At 35.8% G+C, this 15970-nt stretch overlaps 1 long non-coding RNA gene across 4 annotated transcripts; it reads right to left on the bottom strand.

The window, feature by feature from the left end:
- Positions 1 to 8810: 8810 nt before the first annotated feature.
- Positions 8811 to 11172, bottom strand: LOC145068697 (uncharacterized). Of its 4 annotated transcripts, none has more exons than XR_013689078.1 (4): positions 10966 to 11172; positions 10152 to 10827; positions 9946 to 10043; positions 8811 to 9808 (listed from the first exon to the last, which is right to left on the bottom strand). It is a non-coding gene; the product is annotated as an uncharacterized LOC145068697 (long non-coding RNA). The 4 variants fall into 4 exon arrangements; XR_013689077.1 differs by having other exon boundaries at positions 9946 to 10257; positions 10716 to 10827; XR_013689079.1 differs by having other exon boundaries at positions 10716 to 10827.
- Positions 11173 to 15970: the final 4798 nt, after the last annotated feature.

Raw genomic sequence — 15970 nt, 5'->3', positions numbered from 1 at the left:
ACATTTCTCTAATTGAAAACCCAAATGATCTTCGTGCTCTTAAGTTTGTTGAAGTTCTTGACAATGGAGTTCAATGTGATGTTCTTGATGTTCAAGAAAAAGGAGTTCAAGTTGATTCTCAAGATGAAAAAGTTTTTTTCTCAATTGGAGTTCAAACCGATGATATTTTGTGTTCTTGTGATTCGTTTGAAGGAATGATTCCTTATCAAAAGCCGGTGATCCAAGAAAATCACAAATATCAAACTCCAAAAGATTTGATTAAAACTCAAAATGTTCATGTTGTTGAAAGTGGGTTTGTTCATGGAGTCAAGTCTTCAAGATGCAAAAAGATGAGAAAGAAAAAGAAGAAGAAGATGAATCGAAAGAACAAGCGGGTTTACTCACAAAAATCGTCATATGTTGTGAAGCCAAAATCCGTGAAGCAAATTTGAGTTCCAAAGCAACAATCTCCAAGTGTTGAATTGAATTTGAAGTTAAAACCCAAATGTGTTGGTGGTTCTTTTGAAGATGTTCTTGGATCGTTGAAGAACACGAAGAACATGAAGAACGAGTTGTACATCTCGCATGGTGGGTGGTAGAATGTTCGATTTGGAGATTTTCTCATTCCGACAAAAGAACCAAGATCTTCCAAATTTGATTCGTTTGTTGAAAACGGAACTTGATTCGTCAAAAAGGTATCACACATTCTCAAATGGATTCCAAAACATCCATGATTTTGATTCGTATTTTGCGTTTTTCATTTTTGATCGATTTGCCTCATTGGATCAAATCCGTTTCAACCTCTTTGATTGATCCAATTATTTTTTGTTTAGATCAAATCATAAAAATCAAAATCAAATATTATTTTTTCACTGTTCATCCACATTTGTTTTTGAAGCCCACGATAAATCAATTAACTTTTTCATTTGAGGCCAACATTTGAATCGTCATTATTCATTTCCAATTTCTTTGAGCCCAAAGTTAGATCATATACTGTTCATATATCTTGAGCCCAAAAGTATTCGATCCAATATCTTTAAACTGTGAGCCTAAAAAGTTGTTAAATCCATTCGATGCTTATGAGTGATTGTTCTTCATTCGTCAAAGTCATATGCATTACGAGTTGTACATTTGTTCCAAGTCAATCTCCAATCTTCATCAGTTGGTCTTTCGCAGATTATTCATTAGTCGATCTTTCATCTCTTTGTTCTTAATAATCGATCGATTTGTTTGTGAGATTCGATTTCAAATGATATGTATATGATGAAATCGATTTTCTTCAGGTCATAGAGTAGAAATCGATCGGAAATTTGGCATTAGAAACATCGATTTTGTGTTTATTAATCCATGATTTTGAAAATTCAAACGCGAGTAAAAGTCAAAATCGATTGTTTTGTTGTTCAAATTCAAAACCGAAATCGATTTGAGAATCAATCTGATCTTCGAAATTGATATCAGATGGTGTTAATTCAAAGTCGAATGATTAGAGTCGATTGTTTAATGTTGAAAATTTTCGAAGACTTGATGTCTGTATTCGTTAGTTTGGAATCGATGGGTTTGTTGGAATCGATGGGTCACTGTTTGTTTGTTCTTGGATTTGATTTGGGTTTATCAATTCGAAGGGTTGTGATGTTAAGAACGAATGAAGTATTTGAGTACTTGAACAAAAAGCGAATACCTGTGATTTGGAATAGTTGGATTTTGAACGAAGGGTTCATATATGATCAGATTTTGATTTGTGATTTCGAATGTTTGATGTCGGATCAGAGTTAGTTTCTTGAAGTCGGAATGAATTTGGAATCCGTCAACATTCAATTGAAGTGTTTTGATAGATCTAATAGTTTGAAGGATTAGATGAGAAAGTTCAATTTTTTTCAATGGATCGAAGATTTGTTTGGATTTGGTGATGATATACAAAGGGTTCCAGTGTGTTTGATCGATTTTGATCTTTGATTTCGAAGGGTTGGTACTTGCTTTGTGTTTGTGATCGGAACGAAGAATGATAGGAATGAATTTACGAAGGGTTTAAGGTCGATGATTTGATTAAAAGCTTGATAACGAAGAGTCCCTGTGTTTTGATGAATTAACGAAGGGTGTGTTGATGAAATTTTCGAAGGGTTCCTGAAAGCTTAAAAAAAAAAAAAAAAAAAAAAAAACCCGAAGAGTCTAAAAACGAAGGGTTATATTTTTGGATGTATTTTTCGAAGGGTGTGAATTTACGAAGAGGAGAGAGAAAGTGAGACTCTTCGTATGTTTGTGAATTGAAAGAAAATGACTGAATTTTCGAAGGGGGTATTTTGGAAATTCATACGAAGACTTTTACTGTTCATTAATGAGTCTTCGTATGCTTCGTGCTTCGAAAGAATTAAGCAAATGACAAAGTTTCGAAAACAGCCCCTAAAGCTTCGAATTTTTGGCACTTCAAACATTAACACAATTTTCGAATATTTGACACTTTTCACCCAATTTCGAAATTTTTTTTTGGAGCTTCGAATATTTGAGGTCTTCGTATGTTTGGAGCACAAAGAGCAGAATTTTCGAAAATGGTCCCTGAAACTTCGAATTTTTGGCAGTTTTCACCCAAATTCGAAAAAGGACTATTTTTTGCTGAAAATTGAAGATTGTGCATTTCTGGTCCCTGCAGTTTGTGCAAATTGACGCTTTCTACCCAGATTTGAAAAAGGGGGAGAGTTTTGCATATTTGGCTGTTTTGGACGCAACGGGTCTCTGCAAGTTTCAGAAAGTGACAATTTCTACCCGGATTTTGAAAAATCTTGCAACTTTCACTTAAAAAGTCAAATTTTTTCATAAATTGGAAATTTTTGTGGTTTTTTCGTGATTGTTTTTCCGTGCAAGATTTTTGGTGATTCATTTTTGGTACACATCAAGGGGGAGTATTGTGAAGACTATTCCTCGGGCGCTTCTCATCCTTAGTGGGTTTTATAATCATTTTTTGATTATAAAAAGGGGGAGAATAATGGGTATTCGAAGCTTCTCGGGTTTGTCGAATATTCATTTGCGGATTTGAAGACCGGTGTTACTTCGAGGGGGAGTTTGGTCTTGATCGCGCTAGCTCGTTGGAGATTAAAGTCGGGACATCCAATCCTAACTTTGAGGGGGAGAATGTTAGGGTGCAAAGTCACTCTTGGATGTAATGTTTTAGGCTTACTCTCTTGTATGTATAAATGGGTTGAGTCTTTCCTATAAATAGGAAGTGAGTGACTCCCATTATGTAAAGGAATCATTTGGAGTGTTAGACTAGAGAGAGAATTTGTGTACAAACCCATTTGTATAATCTTTCTAGATCTAATATGAGCTTACACAGATTTATTTACTCCTTGTGTTCTTGATTTTGTATGATGAATCACTAGATCTTTCTAATTCCGCACATGCCATCATAATCAACACCACTACATAAACCACAAATCGTAAGCACAAAGCTTAGTGAGTTCCCTAAAATACCACAGACAACACAACACAAATAAACAACTATGGGTTATCAGCAACCCTAGGGATTATCAGCAGTCCTAGTGGGCAAGCAGCACACCCGGTGGGTTATCAACAACCCTAGAGACTATCAGCAGTCTTAGTGGGCAAACAACACGTCTGGTGGGTTATCAGCTGTCACACCCCCGAACTAGACGGCGGAAACGTCCGGGGGCTTGTGCGTGTGACTTCATCTTGAAATATCATTACAATGAATATAATTGAAACATAACATCATCATCATCACACATGTAATATTACAACATTCATTGTTTACATCGTGTATTGTATTTGAATATTACATGCCAAAACAGTAAGAGTATGATGAAACAAAATATAACACAATATCCATTAGTTTGTTTTGTTCATCCTGCTTCAACGATTTCCTGAGAATACAAGTTATTTTGAAAACGGTCAACATAAAATGTTGGTGAGTTCATAAGCATGTTTGTGAAAATGATTTGTATAACTTTGAAAACCACTAGAAAATCCGATATTTTCTGAAAACTGTTTAGTGTGTTTGCGTAAGATCTTGTATTAATGCATGTATGTTATTGTTGTTTGACTAAAAAGGTAAATAGAATATAGAGAGAATGTAAGAGCATGTAAAGAGAATATTCTCAGACAACCCGATGTTGTCTGTACAAGAGAAAGTTGTCGTACCAACCCCCGAGGTTGAGTACCAGTAAGAGAATGTTTCCGAGTAATCCAAGAGAATGGTGAATGGTGAATGGTGAATGGTCTTCCGTAAACTTCATAACGTTAATTTCTCTAAGCGAGCCGTCATAACCATACTAAATAATGACAATTTCGCCTGTCTTGGCATCGTTGGACGCCGACAGAAAATAGAATAAGGTTTTTGTCACCCTAGACTGGCCTAGTCTAAATGTAGCGAATAGCTCAGGTGTGGGGTGTCATCCCTGTATAGATCTATACACAAATCCCCGCTCTCCCTCCAAGAGACTCTGGTTATAACTACAGGCTACGATCGTACACTTAATAGGTGCCAACCGATAAAAACTCGCTAGATCCTTAATCGAATTTACGCGAAGAAAAATGTATAAACTCATTCTAGGACCAATGATCCATGTAAGTGAACCACTAAGGCATCACTAAACATGTAAATCATTTCAAGACCTAAAGGGAATGAGATTATATAACATGGGCCCAAAATATATGTGAAATGACAACTAAGGCCCATTTCACATGTAAGGTATTTATAGTCCCAAATAGCATGCAAATAGTATCCACTAAAATAGCATAAAAAGAATAACGCTTATAAAACTCATTCCTAGGCCCAATAAACATGTAAGTGGACCACTAAGGCCCACTATACGTGCCTATTATTTCCAGGCTCAAGGAATGTGAATGTCTATCCTAAGCCCAATATACATGTAAAAGGACACTAAGGCCCACTAAACAAGTATATTATTTCCAGGCCCAATAAGGATATGAATACCTATCTCGGGCCCAATATACATGTAAAAGGACACTCAGGCCAACTAAACAAGTATATTATTTCCAGGCCCAATAAGGATATGAATACCTATCTCAAGCCCAATATACAGGTAAAATGACACTAAGGCCCACTAAACATGTATATTATTTCCAGGCCCAATAAGGATATGAATGTCGTTTTTAACCCGTTTGTTATTGTTTTGTTTATTTTAGCTTGATTATTTACATAATTGATATCTAAAGCTCACTTTTTGTAAAAATGACATTCTTGGCCCAATAAGCCAAAAATTTACAATTAGGGCCCAATTTTGTAAGAATAATACTTTAATCTCCAATTTTGTTAAAAACTTGTGTTGATGACTACTTTGTGATAAAAATAGCATTTTAAACCCATTTTTGTCAAAAATATCATTTTTGGCTTGGTTTTGTGAAAATACATATTTTTCTGGTTTTTGGCTTCCGAACTAGTTTTTAGAAAATTTGTAGAAAATTCATCGTAAGTCGAAATCTGGATCCGTAAATTTTGGAAGTTTGGAAATTTTGTCTACTCTGTTCACAATTTTTCTCATAATTTTTTATGGCTTCAAACTAATGTGAAATTACTCATCTTCACAGGTTGGTCCGAAATTATTTCAAATATGATAGGCAGTTTTGTAAAATTCGCCAAAAATTGTAGAAAAATCGTATGAAAACGTGAGAGTAGTCATTTTAAAGGTATAAATCTCAACTTTATCCATGTAAAACAGTTTTGAAAAATACTTCCATTTGGAGGGTCAAAACAGTCCGATATTGGACCAAAAGTTTTCTGTCAAGGGCTGTTTTGTGGGTTTAGTTTATAGATCTTTGAACACAACACTTATTTTTGCTATATCAAGTATACAAATCCCAGATCTACATATTTACATGTAATACTTGTGATAAAACATACTTTTCTCAAGATTCATATGAAGATCCTAGTGATAAACTTCAAGTTTCTTAACATATTTTTAGATTAGTGAAGAAATCAACACATAATCACCAAATATTTCATGGAAAACACACATAGTCATGCATATACACATATATCTACACAAATCAACTTGTATTCTCCCCCAAAAACAAGTAAAAACCAAAAACAAGGGGGTATGAACTCACCTTGGGGTTTGGATTTCGGTTTTGATGAAGATAAGAAGAAGGTGGTGTAAGTTATGACTCTAGTTAGCTTCTTGAAGTGATCTTCGAATCTTGATGAGTTCTAGGGAGCATAATCACGAATTTGAGGTGGTAAGAGGAGATTTTTGAAGAGGTTAGGAAGTTAAATCATAGAACTAAGTAAGAACTTACCAAAGTTGATGATTTCTAAGAAGAATCTCTTGAAGCATACTCTAATTCTCGATTTTAAGAGGGAAAAAGAGGAGTTTTCTTTGGAGAGTTTAAGAGATAATGTGTTTGAAAAATGAAAGAGGATGGTGGGGGGTTTGGCTCTTGTGGCCGTGAGTAGAGAAGAAGAGGGGAAGGGATGTGAAGTGAGATGTAATATGTATAGAAACATGAGACATTCATAGATATATGTTGTATAATTTGCATGGAAGTCTATTAGATAATTATGAGGTGGCACGCCTCTAGTTATCCCTATATTTTATTTTATTTTATTATTATTATTATATATATATATATATATATATATATTTTTTGAAGACATAAATGGGCCGAGAATGAGGGAAGGGAAAAGAGAGGGAAAAGAAAAGTTTGGGCCCTTAATGAACATTCTCGAGATCATAGGCCCATCATGGATGTTTTCGGCCCATTGGGCCCTTTTTGTGGGTTTACGGCCCAAATCTATGTTGTTGAAGAGTTTTCGGCCCAATTAGGACCCACGAAAATGAAATGAGTCATTTTAGACCTAATAAGGCCCATGGGAAAACTTATGGCCCAAAAAGGCTCTTATTTAATAAGTATGGGTCTATTTAAGGTCCAAGTAGTGTTCTTTCCTCAATTTAACCAAATTGAGAGTTTGCGGGCCCATTACGCCCAACATGAGGATCCTAGTCCATAAGGAACTTGAACCGGGATTTCTAAGGTTTCCAACCCTTAGTTGAATATATGAGATGTATTTGAACGAGGATAGAGTATAGTATTCACTTAGATTACAAGCCTTACAATAGATGATGGTTTAATGAGAATAGAATTTCCTAGCAAAAATGCCAGTTGTGACATCAGCAACCATGGAGACTATCAGCAGTCTCAGTACACAATATCACATATTATAGTAACAACAAGCAAGACCCGGCTAGTCAACACACACACACACACACACACACACATATATATATATATATATATATATATATATATATATATATATATATATATATACACTAGCCGTTTTACCCGCGCCAAGCGACGGGTGCGAACAATTTTTTCATATATTCGTTTCTATAGACGTTTAGTTCTTTTATGCAAGTAGTTTACTACATCTAAACAAATATAAATAAGAGTCATGTTAGCAGAAATGAATTCAATGAGAATTTAAAAATAAAAAGATGGGATTCTTCACAAATATACTAACACATGATTGATTGTAAGTTATTAATTGTGCAACACTTCTTTATACATTACATTTGATGTACAAACTTCATTGTCATTGAATTGTTCGTTAGGGTTCACTAATACTTTTGTATATGTCACATAAAGTTGGCAAGGCGAATATTTAGTTTCGAAATTCTTTCCATTCAGAAACATGTTATAATTCAAGGAACACAAATTATTTTTCAATGAATCGTTTCCTTTTGGTGTTTATTTGTCTTTCGAAAATCTCCATTTTTATTTGTTGTTTTGGATTAAAAATAGAACTATGTTGATGCTTTTTGTTTAAATGCACATTGTTGATTAGAAACCCGATTAAATCTTTATTATTCTGTATAATTATGATTTGGAAAAACTTAGATGTTTTGACTATAACTATATAAATGTTAATTTAAATTAATTATTTTTAAAAAACATTTGTTGATAGTTCTCCTAAAATAATGTGGTTTTTCCCACTTTCTGTGAGTTTTAGACATTTAACCAATATCATTTGATTAGTATCTAAAAAATGTCTTTATGATCACTTAACGTGGTATGTATTCAAGAAAAACAACAAAATTAAAAGAGAACTAAGGCTATGCGAATTGGTCTCGCAAACCACTCGACATTTGCCTATTTGACATTTGGCACACCGCGCCATGAGTGCAACATGGCAAAAATGGCAACTCTATTCGGAAACTTATTGCCAAGCATTCTAACCCGTTACTCCCATTTGACTTTTTAACCAACCAATCACAATGGATATTTTTTTAAATTTTATTAACATGCAAAAATGGAAATGTGCACCCCGTAAATGAAAAAACTTTAAAACAATGTGACAAATCCTAGGTAGCGCCTATATAGATCGTGACAATTGACACCACTCCTCCAACCTAATAAAAGAATAAATATTGACATGGAAATCTTGTATGTATCTTTGGTCAAATAATTTTTTAAAAACTATTTATTGTGATGATGCTATATGCAAACATCTACATCTAAAAGATGTTCGATACATATTTTCAAATTCCACATGAAAACTTTCATTTGAACAAAGCATAAAAATTACAAAAAAATAATTAATTGAAACAATTAACTGAATGAATCGTAGATTAATAATTTAATATACTAGAGTATTTTGGATTTTTTTTTAGTTTCATTTCACAATAATAAAACGAACAATAATACGATGCTATAAAATTAAAATGAATCCAAAAAATTGAGACTATAATAAACAAAAGAAAAATACATTGCAATTCCCATTTGGTTCTGATTACAAAACACTAAATAGGAATTAATATATTTATGTTAAAAAATTTTAAATGAATCCAAAAAATTTGAGACTATAATAAACAAAAGAAAAATGCACCGCAATTAACATTTGGTCCTAATTACAAAACACCTAAATAGGAACATTTTCAAATTAGAAATTAACATAATTTAGAAATCCAATACACGAATGTGCCGCCTTTGTTTTAAACTCCATCTACACTATCCCACCTTGCTCCATTGCTCAATTGAGTTGATTTTTAAGAGCACAATATGTTGATAAGAAAAAATTTAGCAAAAGAAAAAAGATAATTTATTAACATCAAATTACTACTCAATAACAATCAAAAGGGATTTTCATTTAACAAATATTTTATTGGACCTAGCAATTAGTGATTCATACTCCATTGTAGTAACTTGTCAATACTTCATTAATCTTTACAAATATGGAGAGATAAATAGAGATCCAATTATAAAATACTTATTTTTAATTACTTTTATTGAGGCTCCTTTGAGAATTAAAATTGAATTCATCTTCTTGTGAAAGACTATTGGGTAAACATCATATGACAAAAATTAAAAATCAATAATTTATTGTTTTTTCCTTTTATTTCAACACGATGTACCAACTAAGAACGAACATATAAGAAAAAACATGTGAATAGCCTGACACGTTAGATGGTCGTCGTTGATAAGTTATATAATATGAGAGTGCAAATTCTTTTGTTAACAACTTGTATTGAAGGCTTTAAATCGAAATAATACCTCCAAGATATACAAACCTGCATAGAGGAAGTAACCAATCAAACATCATTATTCATCCACTTTAACATTGCAAAGAAACTTTAGGATCCTGAAACAATTTCTTTTTTTGATCCTTCTAAGAAAGGAGGATTTTGAAACAAAAATCTGAAGTTGCTTTGGGGGATTAGCAACAATAAATAGAATAAAATGCAATTAGAATCAAGAACTCGTAATTACCAAGAAAGAAAGTAATGTTAGTTTTGTTTTTATGGAGAGGGTAAGTGAAACATACCAACTTTTGAGAGATGGTGAGTTGCCGATGTTTTTCCTTCAACAAATAGGCAAAGGATCAGTTTGGTTTCCATCTCCTTATGAAACTCTTATCCAATGAAATAATAGAAATGAACTTTGATAAAAATATATGTAATTTCTTATAAACTTGACAATTGGAGTAAAAATGTATACCTTCGTCCTCACTTGGACTTTCAGTTTAAGGATTTCGCTCAACAAAGAGAACGCAAAAGACATCTGCAAGTCCCTTTTCTATGAACCACAATCATTTCCTGTAAAAAATTAACAGAAAGTAATCACTATAATAATTCAATATGTTTTACATATATCAATTTTAGATCTCAAAGAAGATGTCAAAAAAGGAATGCGATTCCAACTACTTCTAATTAATCGAGCTATTTATCCACCAAAAGAGCCCCTGCAACTTCAAACCATCATCAACATTAAGTTCCCAACCCATTGCAGGAGTGAACTTTTCACCATCCCCTGTTCACGGACATTTTATCAAACACTTGTTTAGTACCATCAATATAATCTATCAACCTCATAATCATTAACTATTTAATGAATAATATATCATTTAATCTAATGAAATTCTATTTTATTGTTTAATTAAATATCTAAACCATAATATATTTTAAATTTCGGATAAATTAATTGAAACCCAACATATCCTTTAACCAAATCGGCACATGAATGAATTAGGTAACTATTTTTTTATTTAAGATCAAAATTAGGATAATCGGTATCCATTATGAGTACTCATTCCATCGAATAAAAATACAATATCAAACCTGCGAAATCAAAGGAAGCCATTTTCGTTTATGGTGATTAGGTCTTCGCAGAGGAATTTGTCGGGTTTAAAGTAAGAAAAATGTATACCTTGGAATTCCTTGAGCAATAAAAGAGAAGATTTATGAGAGAGAGAGAGAGAGAGAGTTTACCTAGATTTTATCATAGCAGACAATAGAAAGGACAATAGCGTTAAGATGCCCCATACAGATCCAGTTTTTTGTGTTCTTCATCACCTAGATGAACCGACTGCTTGTTGAAGACCTGCAATTAGTGGAGTAAAAGAGAGTTATGGAATAATAGATTAAAAGAAAGCATGAGCCTCTAAACCCTTAGAAAAAAATAAACATAATCATCAGAAAATATGAACCTTTTAGTGCTAAAATGAGAGCTCTGACTAACCTTTGTTCACTTCAAGATGCGATTAGTGGTGATATATCTAGGGTTTTATTGAAGCAGCAACATTGAATAAGGAATGGGTGCTATAAAGCAGCAACGACGATTCAAGGGTTTGAGGGGTCATCATTTTTAGATGGAACTCGGTGTTCGCTAAACGCAAAGAAGAGGGGTTCGATTTGCCTACTCATGGCGGCTGTTGTGTTGTGTGTAGAGAAGATTAGGTGACATCAAACAGATACGGTAATACCATGTATATGCGATGTAATTATAAGCTTAATATTATTGTACATGTATATGCGATGTAATTATAAGCTTAATATTATTGTACATGAGGTAACAGGTATTATACCTCTTAATTTTCAAGAAACATACAATACGTTTAATAATATAGTAAAGATAAAGATATATATATATATATATATATATATATATATACACACACACACACACACACACACACACATATATATATATATATATATATATATATATATATATATATTACCACACAGGCTCATACAAACATGCAAGAGTCACAAAGATAACAACATCCTACATATACAATTTAGTGAGTCGCCATTGGTGCCTTCGAGTCACAAGCACATGAAGAAGACCCACCAGAATCGAAGAGCCTTGAAACACTACGACACAATCTCTTTTCTGCACTGCTTGCACCCACAAATCCACTAATACCAGAACAGATAAAATCTTAATTAATAGTCCCAAACCCTCAAGTTTGACCCAAGGTCAAACTTGGTCAAAAAGTCCACGGTTAATATAAGTCAAAGTCAACAAGTCAAACTTCAGGCTGAGTACGCCCAACTTACTCAGCTCGTACAAATGGCATACTCACCATCCAGAAACTGGACCCCATATGAGTACGCGCAACATACACAACGGTACGCCCAACGTACTCGGCCAAATGCCACTTTTCCATTAAGTGCTTAATCTCTTAAGTCCTTTCATCAAACACTCAAATCTAGTCCCACAACATCATTCTAAGTCATAAAGTTTCCACATTTATGGCTTTCCAAGTCTAGAAAAGATCCAAAAGCCAAAACCTTAACTATATAAATCCATTAAGACATCATGACACTTGCATGGAAGAAATAGAAGGACAAATATCACATTTTAATGGATCCCAATAGCTTCATAATGGATAAAGTTTCCAACTTTATCCATTGGAGTGGTCCAAACCACGAAGATCTGTCCTTTAAGTATAAAAAGGGACAAAAAATGCATCTTTTTCAACTTAATCCATTAAGTCTAAGTCTCAAATCTTCAGATCTGAATCACAATGATGTTTAGATGGATAAAGTTTCAAACTTTATCTATAACAAGGTCACAAACTTTCAAGATCTAAACTTTATGCACTAAAATGACCAAAAGCTCATAACATCCAAAACTAGCTAGATCTATGTAACACCCCGTTTATTTAAATAAATTAATAAATTTAAGTCCCGGACTAAGTTGTGAAGAATTTTGAAAGTCGAGGGTTAAAAGTGTACGTTCGGGACTTAAATTGAAAAGAAGTGAAGGCTTAAGGATTTATTGGCAAATTAAAGATTTAAACTGAAAAGATTTTATAGAGTCAAGGGCTAAAAGTGTAAGTATTGGATTCAAATTGAGAATAAATTATGAAGGAGGGGCTGTTTAGTAATTTTGGGCCTTATTATGAAAAGAATTTTAGAAGTTGGGGTCAAAAGAGTAACTATTGGATTAGATTTGAAAAGATTCTATGGGGAGGGACTAGAACTGTAAATATGGGAAAGATGTATGTGGAGCCGGGTATAAAGCGTGACATCCGGCCAAACCCTAACCCTACGAACCATTTATGCAGCCGCCATCATCGGAACTCCTCCGGCAGCCGCTCTCACCCCACCTCCCTTCCAGCCACCGCAATCCTTTCCCCTAGCCGCCGTGAATCCGGAAATCGCCGAGTGACCACCGCTACCCTCCTGCCGTCAAGTCGCATCCACTCTCCGCTGCTGTCGCTACTGTTGCATCGCTGCTACCGTCGATGGAGGGCTCGTTTCCATTGCTCCGGTCAGCGGTTTCCATCCCGAAGGTCTACTGATTTGTTGTCGCTGCCCCAGCCACCATGAGCGTCGTTGTACCGCTGCCAATAACGCCACTGCCGTCATTACCACCGGCCGACAATGCCGCCGCTGTGCGTTGCTGTGAAGCTAATAGGTCGTCGGTTCTCATGGATAGCTCAGTCGACGTTGTGGTAGTGTTCGTGGTATAGTTGTCCCACCGGGAAGCCTTTGTTGCCGCCATCTCGTGTCACCACCGCCACTGTACGCCACCAAGTAGGTGGCCGGAGTTCGTTCGCAGCAGAAGACGTATGTGTGGGTGTGTTTATTGCAGTTAAGTGGTGTTTGGGTGTTGTTTAGTCGGAATTCTCGATGAATAGCCACAGCTACCACCATAAGGTGGTGGCTGCCGCCTTGTACCACCGCCGGCCGCCACTAGGGTGGTTGTGTGTGTGTTAGTTAGTTAATGTGTGTGTATAAAGCATTGTAATTGTAATTTCCAAATTGAATAATAAAAGAAATGGGAAACCACCACCTTAGGGTGGCCGCCGCCGCCGTGAGCCGCCATAGACCACCACTACCCGAGGTGGTAGTGGGTGGTGTCCCACAAGCAAAACCCTAATGGGCTTAGAGAGCTATTTTGGGCCTATTGGGCCACGTTTGGATGAGGAACCCTAATTAGGGTTTAGAAAGCCCTAATTATGGGTATTGGGCCTTAGACCTATTGGACCCACTGTTGGGCCATTGGGATTGGATTGTGAATTAATCCCAAACTATTCCATCTCATTTATATAGTAGAGTAAAGGACTTAATGGACTAAGTCCTTAATGGGCTAATTGAGAAATACTAATATTTGAGAGATTATCAGCACGCACACGAGAATTATTTAATAAGTGAATATTAAATAATAATCATTGGCAGAAATTAATCTAAGCAATAATGGACTTAATGGATTAAGTCCCCAGTGTATTAAGTCCTTAGTGGGTTAAGTAAGCAACACTTAACCCTAGTTATCATTTGATGTGAAACCCTAATTTCACTTGGGCTTTGTGTTGGGCCATCCGAGAATAATCAAATGGACTAGAGTAATTAGTTGGGCTTTAAGGTAAGGCCCGTATGAAGGATTGGGCCCAATTTGGAAAATTGGGCCATAGATGGGCCATAGTTGGGGCCGAGAGGATTGTATGATATTGGGCCCTTAGAATGGAACATGTTGGACTAGAATGGACATTTGGGCCTTAAGGGAAGTCCATGTAGAGGTTTGGGCCCAATTTGGAAAATTGGGCCATATGTTGGGCTTTGATCCCTAGTTAACTTTGGGCCTATGGATTGGGCCTTGGGCTTGGGTAAGCCAAGCTAGGGGTAATGTAGTAATTATCCAAAGCATGTATTTATAGTTATGTGTTAGAACCCAATTATTAATTGGGTGTTATTTGGTGTTGACAGTTCGGGAACCTGTCAACCAGTAGCTGGGGTGGAGTCTGCGGGACTTCAGCAGTGTGGGATTGTGTCTACGGGACTTCAGCAATGTGAGGTGAGTTTCCTTCCAGTAGGAACGGGTCTACGGCCACAATGCCGGCCCGTTTAGTTAGCAGTAGTTCCGGACTTCAGTCCGATGCAGTAGTTCAGTATGCTTGGTGTCTTTGTGATACAGACAGGGTATGAGTTATGTGTTCCGGACTATGGTCCGATGCAGTATGCGGTATATGTGTTTAGATTATATGCTATGATTATGTTATGCTATGTTCAGTTAGTTTTGGACCTCGGTCCGTGCAGTAGTTAGAGTGCTTGATGTCTTTGTGATTTAAGCATGTTTTGTGTTATGTGTTCCGGACTCTGTTCCGATGCAGTATGCAGTATATGTATTCATGCTAGTTGATATGTTTATGCTATGTTATGTTCAGTCAGTTCCGGACTTCGGTCCGATGCAGGGGACAAGGTCCCAATCAGTTCCGGACTTCGGTCCGATGCAGTTAGTTCCGGACTTCGGTCCGATGCAGAGGGCAAGGCCCTGGTTAGTTCCGGACTCCGGTCCGATGCAGTTTCCGGACTCCGGTCCGATGCAGTTTCCGGACTTCGGTTTGATGCAAAGGGCAAGGCTCTGGTTAGTTTCCGGACTTCGGTCCGATGCAGTGGGCAAGGCCCAATAGATGCTTTATATGTTATTGTATGGTATGTGGTAGTTTGGGGGAGCTCACTAAGCTTCGTGCTTACGGTTTTCAGTTTTGGTTTCAGGTACTCAGTTTTTAAAAGAGGAGCTCGGGAAGATTGCAGTGCACACACCATTTGTTCAGCCTGGGATGTTTATACTCTGATATATTTGACAATTGTTAAGATATTTTGAGATACATTCTTTATGATTCTTATATGACGATTGATGAACAGGGTTTTATTACTATTTTAAAACGAAATTTTCAGACTGTATTTTTGGGATGTTACAATCTAACAAATACATCATCAAGATTCAAACTTTATACCTTTAAAAGAGAGATCAAGGTGAATAAGGCCCGGATCTACAAGCTCTAAATGCAACCAACTCTTCTTCAAGGAGTTCCTTCGTCTCTAATGTGCACCATGCACACTCCAATGTACTCAAAACACTTTCTTTTAGCTCACAAGGCTCAAACTAGGGTTATGGTTTCATGGGAGGGTGTTGGAGATTTGGAAGCAGAGAATGGAATGGGTTTGGGGAAGTTAATGAACTTAAATAGGGCTCAAACTAGGAAAATAAGGTTTGGGCACTGATCGTGTACGCCCAACATTCTCCTGGTATGCCTAACGTACTCGGGATGCCCTAGTATGCCCACCGGACGCAGTTTAACCCAAAATTGTCCAAACTTCAAACGGTCGTAACTTCTTCGTTTTAAATCCGATTTCGACGATCTTTATATCCATGGAAAGGTATTAAGGAGCTCTACACCCATATGTGATTACTTTTGACTTAAAACACATCAAACAAAAATCCACAATTC

The sequence above is a fragment of the Lactuca serriola genome, chromosome 8 (genome assembly GCF_051521515.1).
Source record: "Lactuca serriola cultivar US96UC23 chromosome 8, Lser_US96UC23_V15, whole genome shotgun sequence".
NCBI classification, from domain to species: domain Eukaryota; kingdom Viridiplantae; phylum Streptophyta; class Magnoliopsida; order Asterales; family Asteraceae; genus Lactuca; species Lactuca serriola.
This window is presented reverse-complemented; position numbering and strand designations above follow the sequence as displayed.